Source organism: Cervus canadensis, chromosome 16 (assembly GCF_019320065.1).
Source record: "Cervus canadensis isolate Bull #8, Minnesota chromosome 16, ASM1932006v1, whole genome shotgun sequence".
NCBI classification, from domain to species: domain Eukaryota; kingdom Metazoa; phylum Chordata; class Mammalia; order Artiodactyla; family Cervidae; genus Cervus; species Cervus canadensis.
In genome coordinates this window covers 39965540-39976019 of record NC_057401.1, presented here as the reverse complement: position 1 = coordinate 39976019, position 10480 = coordinate 39965540, and positions in this window count along the sequence as shown.

Genomic DNA, 10480 nt, shown 5'->3' with positions numbered 1-10480 from the left:
AAAAAGAAATAAAAGGAATCCAGGTTGGAAAAGAAGTAAAACTCTCACTGTTTACAGGTGACATGATACTATACATAGAAAACCCAAAAGAAGCTAACAGAAAATTACTAGAACTAATCAGTGAATTCAGCAGTCACGGGATACAAGGCCAATACACAGAAATCACTTGGTTTCCAATATAGTAACAATGAAAAATCAGAAAAATTAAGGAATCAATCCCATTCACCATTGCAACAGAAAGAATAAAATATCTGGAATGAGCCTACCTAAGGAGACAAAGACCTGTATACAGAAAATTATAAGACACTGATTATAAGAAATCAAAGATGACATAAACAGATGGAGAGAGATTCCATGTTCCTGGGTAGGAAGAATCAATAATGTGAAAATGACTATATTACCAGATTCAATGTGATCCCTATCAAATTAACAATGGCATTTTTCACAGAACTAAAACAAAAAATTTCATAATTCATACGGAAACACAAAAGATCCTGAATAGCCAAAGCATTCTTTGAAAAAGAAGAATGGAGCTGAAGGAATCAACCTTCCTGACTTCAGACTACACTACAAAGCTATAGTCATCAAGACAGTATGGTGCTGACACAAAAACAGAAATATAAACCAGTGGAACAAGATAGAGAACCCAGAGATGAACCCATGCACCTATGGGTACCTTATTTTTGACAAAGGAAGCAAGAATATACAATGGGGCAAAGATGGCCTCTTCAATAAGTGGTGCTGGGGAAACTGGACAACTACATGCAAAAGAATGAAATTAGAACACTACCTAATGTCATACACAAAGATTAACTCAAAATGGATTAAAGACCTAACTGTAAGACCAGAAGCTAAGAAAACATAGGCAGAGCACTTGACATAAAGCAAGATCTTTTATGACCCACCTTCTAGAGTAATGGAAATAAAAATAAACAAGTGGGACCTAACTAAACTTAAAAGCTTTTGCACAGCAAAGGGAACTACAAACCAAACAAGGAGAAAAGACAACTCTCAGAATGGGAGAAAATAGCAAAGGAAAAAACTGACAAAGAATTATTTTCCAAAATATACAAGCAGCTCATACAACTCAATACCAAAAAAGCAAACAACCCAATCAAAAAGTGGGAAAGGGACCTGAAGATACATTTCTTCAAAGAAGACACACAGATGGCTAACAAGCACATGAAAAGATGCTCAACATCACTCATTATTAGAGAAATGCGAATCAAAACTACAATGAGATACCACCTCATACCAGTCAGAATGGTCATCATCAAAAAGCCTACAAACAAAAAATGCTGGAAAGGGTGTGGAGAAAAGGGAACCTTCTTGCATTGCTGGTGGGAATGTAAACTGATACAGGCACAATGGAAGATGGTATGGAGATTCCTTAAAAAGCTAGGAATAAAACCATCATGTGAAAAAAAAAAAGCCATCAAGTGACCCAACAATCCCACTCCTAGGCATATACTCTGAGGAAACCAAAATTGAAGAAGACACATGTACCCCAATGTTCATTGCAGCACTATTTACAATAGCTAGAACATGGAAGCAACCTAGATGTCCATTGACAGATGAATGGGTAAAGAAGCTGTGGTGTATATATATACAATGGAATACTACTCAACCATAAAAGGGAACACATTTGAGTCAGTTCTAATGAGGTGGATGAACCTAGAGCCTATTACACGGTGAAGTAAGTCAGAAAAAGAAATACAAGTATCATATACTGATGCATATATATGGAATCTAAAAAGATGGCACTGATGAATTTATTTTGAGATCAGCAATGGAGAAACAACAGATCTATGGACATAGGGGGAGGGGAGAAAGGAGAAGAATAGATGTATAGAGAGAGTAACATGGAAATTTACAATACCATATGTGAAATAGATAGCCAATGGGAATTTTCTGTATGACTCAGGGAACTCAAAACGGGCTCTGTGACAGGCTGAAGGGTGGAATGGGGAGGGAGATGGGAGGGAGAGGACATGGTGTACCTATGCCTGATACTTGTTGATGTGTGACAGAAAACCACAAAATTTCTGTAAAGCAATTATCCTTCAATTAAAAATTGTTTTTAAAAATCCATGTAGTTTGATTTTCTGCCTAAAATTGAAATCTAACATTTGACATTGCTCTTCAGAAGCCATAGATATGAACTTTTGGTCTCTAAAAAGAATATTACTCTCGGAGTATATCTTTGCTGACTCCTGGAGTCACAGCACTGTCCTTTACTTCTGATTTTCTTTCTACATGGAGTCACCATCCGGTACCGTTCTGGCCTTGCTCTGCCCTTCCGTTCACTCCTTCCCAGGTTAGGCGGAGTGAAAGGAGGGAATCACAGGGTGCCTGTTTACAGAAGGTGGTTGTGCCTTGCCCTTCCACACCAGACATTTGTAAGAACAGGCACGGTGGTCCAGTGGTGCCAGTGAGTGGCAAAGTCTGTATTTCTGGGCTGTGGTGTAGGAGACAAGTTGTTACTACAGATTTAAGCCGTGGCAAAGTCTGTATTTCTGGGGTGCGGTGTAGGAGACAAGTTGTTACTACAGATTTAAGCCATGTTCTCCAATAACAGTTTTATCAGTAATGATGACATTTTTATCTCCAATCTGCCTGAATGTCTGTACCTGTTTCCAAGTTGTTTAGGAGCTTACTGGAGAATGGTGATGCTATTGACCTTCCTCAAACCCCAGCTTGACAATGCTTTCTTGTTACATACCATGGAACATTTATAAATGCAGGTAGCTCTTGGAATTCCAATCCAAAAGAATGGACATTCTCTGACCATTCTGAATAAACCCACAACATACCTTCCCTTTAAACAGTCTGTTTTTCTGCTATGTAGTATAGACATTTGAAATTTCTTTTAAGATATATTTTGCATTAAAAACTTTTAAAGGATTCTTTTTTTTCTTTTCAGTGCTTTTCTTGGATGGCAGACTGGTGTTTTATTTTATTTATTTTTTTTTTTTTTGGTGTTTTATTTTTATTTGACATCATGCTAAGACCGGCAGCACAACACCCTAGTAGATTTCCTACATAAGCAATAACCAATTATAAAATACAACAGAAGAAAAGATCTTATTTATAATAACATAACTTCACCAGAAAAAGATACCTATGAATAAACTACATGAAAAAATTACCAAGTAAACAAGAAAAACTTTACAAAAGTGTTGAAGAATATAAATGAAGGCCTGAAAATTTATGGAAAGATATGTTTATCTGAAATGTTTAGCCATGTTTGTCTATGATATGTATAGCCATGAAATTAAAAGATGCTTGCTCCTTGGAAGAAAAGCTACGACAAACCTAGACAGCATATTAAAAAGCATTAATTTGCCAACAAAGGTCCATTTAGTCAAAGCTATGGTTTTTCCAATAGTGTATGGATGTGAGAGTTGGACTATAAAGGAAGCTTAGCACCAAAGAACTGATGCTTTTGAATTGTGTTGGAAAAGACTTGAGAGTCCCTTAGACTGCAAGGAGATCCAACCAGTCAATCCTAAAGGAAAGCAGTCCTGAATATTCATTGAAAGGACTGATGCTGAAGCTGAAACCCCAATACTTTGGTCACCTGATGCGAAGAACTGACTCACTGGAAAAGACCCTGATGCTGGGAAAGATTGAAGGCAGGAGGGGAAGGCGGCAGGATGATATGGTTGGATGGCATCACCAACGTGATGGACATGAGTTTGAGTAAACTCCGGGAGTTGGTGATGTACAGGGAAGCCTGGTATCCATGGGGTTGCAAAGAGTTGGACACGACTGAGCAACTGAACTGAACTGAATGTTTATCTAAGAAGATTCAACATTATAAAGATATCAATGCTTCCCATATCAAACTCTACCTATAATGCAGTTTCAATAAGCATACCAAGGAGATTTAACTAGTAGCACTAGTTCTAAAATTCATATAGAAAAATGAGGGAAACCAGGGGAAAAAATGTAAAGTAAAACTTAATGAAGGGATTGGCTCAAGAATTTGCTTGCAATGCAGGAAACACGGGAGACTTAAGTTTGATCCCTGGGTCGGGAAGATCCCCTGGAGGAGGAAATGGCAACCCACACCAGTATTCTTGCCTGGAGAATCCCATGGACAGAGGAACCAGGGAGCTACAGTCCAAAGAGTCAGACACAATGAGTGACTAAGCACAATGTACCAAAGCACATTATAAAATTATATGAATTAAAACTGTATTACTGGCATGTGAGCAGGCAGACAGGTGAATAGGATAGAATAGAGTCCAGAAGTACAGCTACACTAGATAAAGTAAGGGAAACTGGTTTAATGAAAGAAAGGGGGAAAAATGAATGACTCATATAAAATGAAGTATTATTTCTCATTTTCATAATGTCCAAAAACAGGTGCTCCTGCTTGGCAGGCTCTCCTCCAGACAAGGACTCTAGAGCTCATGCTCCTTCCATCTTTAGTTCTGCCACCCTCAACATGCGGCTTCCCATTTTTCTGGAGGGTATCTTTACTCCATCTGGCAAAAGACAAAGAGGATGGAGGATAGTGTATGGGAGGCTGTGATAGGCCAGGCCCATCAGCAACTGAAACTGGGAAATTACCCTGTTGTGCACCCAGAGAAATGAAGGAAGAGCTTTAATGAATATGTAGCATTCTCTCCACATGACCCCAATACACATGAAATTTAATATGTCACCAGGGTGGTGTTCAGTATCAATAGTGAGATATGAATTATTCAATTGATGATGCTGAAGAACTGGATAGCTATCTCAAAATGTGTTGGATTCCCAATTCACTCCTTATAACAAACTTCAGTTAAATCAAATTTGAATGAGAAAAAAAAAGAAAGGAGACTATTAGAAAACACAGGAGAAAAAGGAAGGCCTTTTTTTTTATAAAAGAAGCATGCCTGTGTGGACTGATGCTGAAGCTGAAGCTCCAATAATTTGGCCACTTGATGCCAAGAGCCAACTAATAGGAAAAGACCCTGATGCTGGGAAAGATTGAGGGCAAAAGAAGAGGATGGCAGAGGATGAGATGGTTATAGCACCACTGACTTAATGGACATGAATCTGAGCAACTCTGGGGGATAGTGGAGGACAGAGGAGCCTGGCATGCTGCAGTCTATGGGATCACAAAAAGAGACACAACTTAGCAACTGAACAACAGCAAAATGCCTGTGTGGAAGACTCAAGGAAGTGTGGGGTTAAGACTGTGTAGTGCATTCACCCAAACACGACTATCCCAAGTTTCACAATAGTATTTCTTGCTTTTCAGGGCCCTTACATTAACAAAGAACATCTGCTTTGGCTCGCATTCGGCATTGTAGCTCTGGCATTTTTATTATTCAAGCTCTGAGGCTAATATTCAGCAGAGCCTGCCCTCCTACCGTAAGAGGTAAGCATCTAATTAAAATCCACCATGAAAGCCTTCTGGCTCTCATGACATGCCCCGAGTTGAGAGCTGGCTGCCCTGGTGTGTCAGGGTCTTTCTTCAGAGCTTCCAGGAGAGTTAACGACAGTCAGCCACCTCTACAATCCTTATAAAACCATTGCCCCATACCTTTCAAGAGCTACTCTGTACTCCCGAGCCTGACTCTAAACATTCCCTCATTCTTAAACAATCAGAGGTGTTCGCATGCTCCATGCCTCCAGCATGCTGTGGGTTATCACTACCCCTCCTCAGGCCTGGAAGGAAAGTTATGACCAACCTAGACAGCATATTAAAAAGAAAAGACATTACTTTGTCAACAAAGGTCCATCTAGTCAAGGCTATGGTTTTTCTAGTAGTCATGTATGGATGTGAGTTGGACTATAAAGAAAGCTGAGCACTGAAGAATTGATGCTTTTGAACTGTGGTGTTGGAGAAGACTCTTGAGAGTGCCTTGGACTGCAAGGAGATCCAACCAGTCCATCCTAAAGGAAATCAGTTCTGAATATTCACTGGAAGGACTGATGCTGAAGCTGAAACTCCAATACTTTGGCCACCTGATGCAAAGAGCTGACTTATTTGAAAAGACCCTGATGCTGGGAAAGACTGAGGGCAGGAGGAGAAGGGGACAACAGAGGATGAGATGGTTGGATGGCATCACCAACTCGATGGATATGGGTTTGGGTAGACTCCGGCAGTTGGTGATGGACAGGGAGGCCTGGCGTGCTGCAGCTTATGGGGTCACAAAGAGTCGGACACGACTGAGCAACTGAACAGAACTCCTCAGGCCAGCAGTGAGGCTCTTGAGGGCTTCTGGCATCAAGAGGGAGCAAATTCTGTAGTCCCATTCTCGAGGGTCAACTTTCCATAGCCATCTCTCTCATCTTTCAGTTCAGTTTCCCCCAAAAGCAGATCTGGAAGCAAGAATTACAGGGCAGGTAGTTTATTGGGGAGGTGATGTCAGGAAGATAGGGCATGGGGAAAATGAGATAGAGAAAGAAGAAAAGTCAGTAAAAAAATACATCAAAGAGAGGATTACTGCTACAGTCAACAAGAGCTGAATTCTCTCTGAGGTGCTGCCAAGAATTGCCCACTGAGAGATGGAGAAGCTTACATATTTCTCCACCAATTTCTTCTTCTTTATTGACTGGAGGTTGCCTCTGAGAACCTGACATGCTGCTTTTTCCCAGCCACCCTTGGAAGCCCACCCCTGCAGAGTGGAGCATGTGCCATAGATGACCACTGGATGACTCAGGAGGAGAAGCAGAAAGATCTAGACGTAGTTGGATGCTGTCAGAATGCACAGGAACTGTTTCATATGACTGCAGGCAGTCACTGGTTAAACACCAACAGCATCTGCTGTAGCAAGAATAAGGCGCCGATTCTGTCTGTGTTCCTTTCAAGCAGTTTTAAACAGCATCTGCTGTATTGCTGAAGGTGTGGGGAAACAGCACATTGATGTACGGTTGTTCAGAATGTGTGTTGATACAGCGTCTATGAAGGGCAATTGGATGGTAGCTGTCCATATTGAAGATGTATATAATTTTCCATCCAGGTTTAGAACTTTCACTGCTAGGAATCGATCCTGCAGATACTGGTGCAAAGTCTTTCATACAAGTATTTTCATTGTACTTGTAGAGGATTGGGCAGAGGGGTCCTCCACAGGACACTGGGTAAATTATTGTACATTCATACTTTAAGTGGCACCCTTAAACAGAATGGGATCCCCTCTGTGCATTCACATTGAACACTTACCAGGAGGTAGCAGAAAATATAAAATTAACGGTGTATTCAGTATACTATGGTATGAATAAGTGCTAAAAGAAAGGGTTTGTGTATCTACTAACTATCTCTAGGGGATTTCTACATGCTATGTATTTCACTCTTCTTGTAACTTTTCTGTCACACCTGGGTATTCGGGATAAGAGGTGGCGGCTCCAGGGTGATGTTAGTTACCAGAGGACAGACTGTGAAAACGTGTATGATGGAAACTGACCAATAATAACAGAGCACAGCGAGGTGACTAGATAGCAAACAGTCATTCACAATTGGTAGTTTTCCTATTCACCAGTAATAGATAAAAAATGTAATCGAAAGGAAGTTCCAACAGAAACCTAAGTATAAAACACCTAATAACAAACATAGCAATAAATATCTAAGACCTTTACAACGGAAAAAGTAAACTATAGGACATAGATGAAGACCTAAATAAATGGAGAATATTTATGGTCTCAATATTTTATGATGCCAGTGCTCTCCAAATTGTTCCATAAAGACAATGTAATCACCTAAAATCCTAATAGCATTTAGTATATGGTTTAACAAGCTTATTCAAGAATTCATAAGGAAGGCTATAAGTAGCTTAGACAATTATGGAGGAGGGAGAAATTAAATGATCAGTAAACATAAAACTCAATATTGTTCTTACTAGTCATTACAGACATGTAAATTAAATAAGATGTAACTTTTCACCACTTAATTGGCAAAAAAAAAATAAATAAAAAATGTTGACACTACCAATCGAGAGTGTGAGGAAATGGTATTCTCTCACTTGACTGATAGAAATCATTTATTTCTATTTAAGTTTCTTTGAAAAGCAACTTTGCAGCAACTATGAAAATGGTAATTATTCATTCTTAATGGCCCAGCAATTCCATTTCTCAATATCTATCCTATATGCATCAATCATACATTTTAAGTGGCATGCACAAAGATATTCTTATCTATCATTCACAGTTGCAAAGAAAAGAAGGAAAGGACAACAACCTAAACACCCATTGATACATTCATGAATGGCTACACAAGCCATGGTAAATCCCTACTGAGAAATATTATGTAGTAATTTAGAAGAATGATGTAAATCAATATCAACTGACATGAAAAGAATAAAAAACAAGGTTTAGAATACTGAATTCAATAGCATCGCCCCACTTACGAAAAATATGAAACACCACAAAACAACGTTAAACACTTGTACAGATACAAACGTGTGGTTTTACATTAATTTTTTAAAGATATTCACTGCCCGGGAGAGTCATCACAAGCCACATGGGGCTATGTAAAGTTACATTTAAGTTAATGTAAAATTGATTTTAAAATTCAGTTTTTTGGTCTCACCAGCCACAATTCAAGTGCTCAGTAGCCACGTGTAGCCTGTGGCTACTGAACTGTGGGCGCAGGTACAGAGCACCTCTGTTATTGCAGAGGACTCTACCAAACGCTGCCAAGAGTCTTAACACCTGTTATACAATGGTCCTTTTCAAGGAGGGGTCCCTACACCAGCATCTGCTGCTAGGAGCTTGTGAGAAATGCAGAATCCTGGGTTTCCACTGCCCCCCGCCCCCCGCCCCCACCGCCATGACTTACCAAACCAAAATCTACATTTCAACAAAGTCTTTGGATAATTGTATGATCAGGAAGATTTAAAAGCTCTGCTTTAATCTGCAGTGATATTAGCACCATCATCACCAACAGTGAGAAGTCACTTCGGCTGTTCTTCCCTCAGTGCCTGGTAAAAGACTTTACACTCATAAAAGCTGGGCCATTACCCACTGGTTATCAAGCAGTAGCATTTTGGTTTGAATTTCCTTAATTAAATGAGTTTTTAAATTTTGGGGTGCTTGTAGGCTGGAACCTATTTTTTTAAGGAGGTAAAAAAATATATACATTTACTAATTATTCTTAAAGGATGCTTCACAGTTGCAAGATATCATTATCAGCAAGAGATTTGAAAAGAAATACGGTAAGTGGTTCTGCAGATAACAAACAGTATATGGGTGCTTGGCTCAGAATAAAATTTGCTGTAACAGCATCACTTACAAAATCAAAATTGCACTTTCTTGAGAATATAGATAGAATTGAAGATGATATCCTCTTGAAATGTGTTAGAAAACTCAAAAAGCAATGATGAATCCATTGATACAGGCATTTCTGCTACTGAACAATTTTTTGAAAAAGCCAAATTTTCTTCTGAAAACTTGCACACTAAAAATAACAGCACTTATAGGCCAGGAGGTTGGTTTGGAGGGGAGTGTTGAAGCAGACCACTCAAAGCAAATGCATTATGTAACAAGAGAACTTAAAAAATCATTTGTTTTTATTGAAGTCTAGTTGATTTATGATGTTTCAGGAGTATAGCAAAGTGTTTCATATATATGAATGCACAGATAGATAGATTCTTTTTCAGATTCTTTTCCATTATAGGTTATTTTAAGATATTGAATATAGTTCCTTGTGCTATACAGTAGTTTTTATTGTTGTTTATTTTATATATAGTAGCCTGTGACTCCAATACTTTGGCCACCTGATGCGAAGAACTGACTCATTGGAAAAGACCCTGATGCTGGGAAAGATTGAAGGCGGGAGGAGAAGGGGATGACAGAGGGTGAGATGGTTGGATGACATCACCGACTATGAACATGAGTTTGAGTAAGCTCCAGGAGATAGTGAAGGACAGGGAGGCCTGGAGTGCTGCAGTCCATGGGGTTGCAAAGAGTAGGACACAACTGAGCAACCGAACTGACTGACTGATCTGTTAATCCCGAATTCCAGATGTATCCCTCACTCTACTTTCCCCTTTGTAACATAAGCTCATTATCTGTGTCTGTGAGTCTATTTCTGTTTTGCATATAAGTTCATTTGTATCACTTTTTAAATTCCAAATATAAGTGATATCATATGATATTTGTTTTTCTCTGACATGCTTTACTTATATGATTATCTCTAGGTCCATCCATGTTGCTACAAATGGCATTATTTCATTCTTTTTATAGCTGAGTGATATTCCATTGTGTGTATACACACACACACACACATATATATATATACACCACATCTTCTTTATCCCTTCATCTGTTGATGGACATTTAGGCTTCCATGTCTTGGCTATTGTAAATACTGCTGCTATGAACTCTGTGGTGCATGTATCTTTTCCAGTTGGAGTTTTCTCTGGGTATATGCCCAAGAGTGGGATTGCTGGATCATATGGTAACTCTATTTTTAGTTCTTTAAGGAACCTCAATACTGTTCTCCATAGTGACTGTGTGCCACCAACTGTGTAAGAGGGTTCACTTT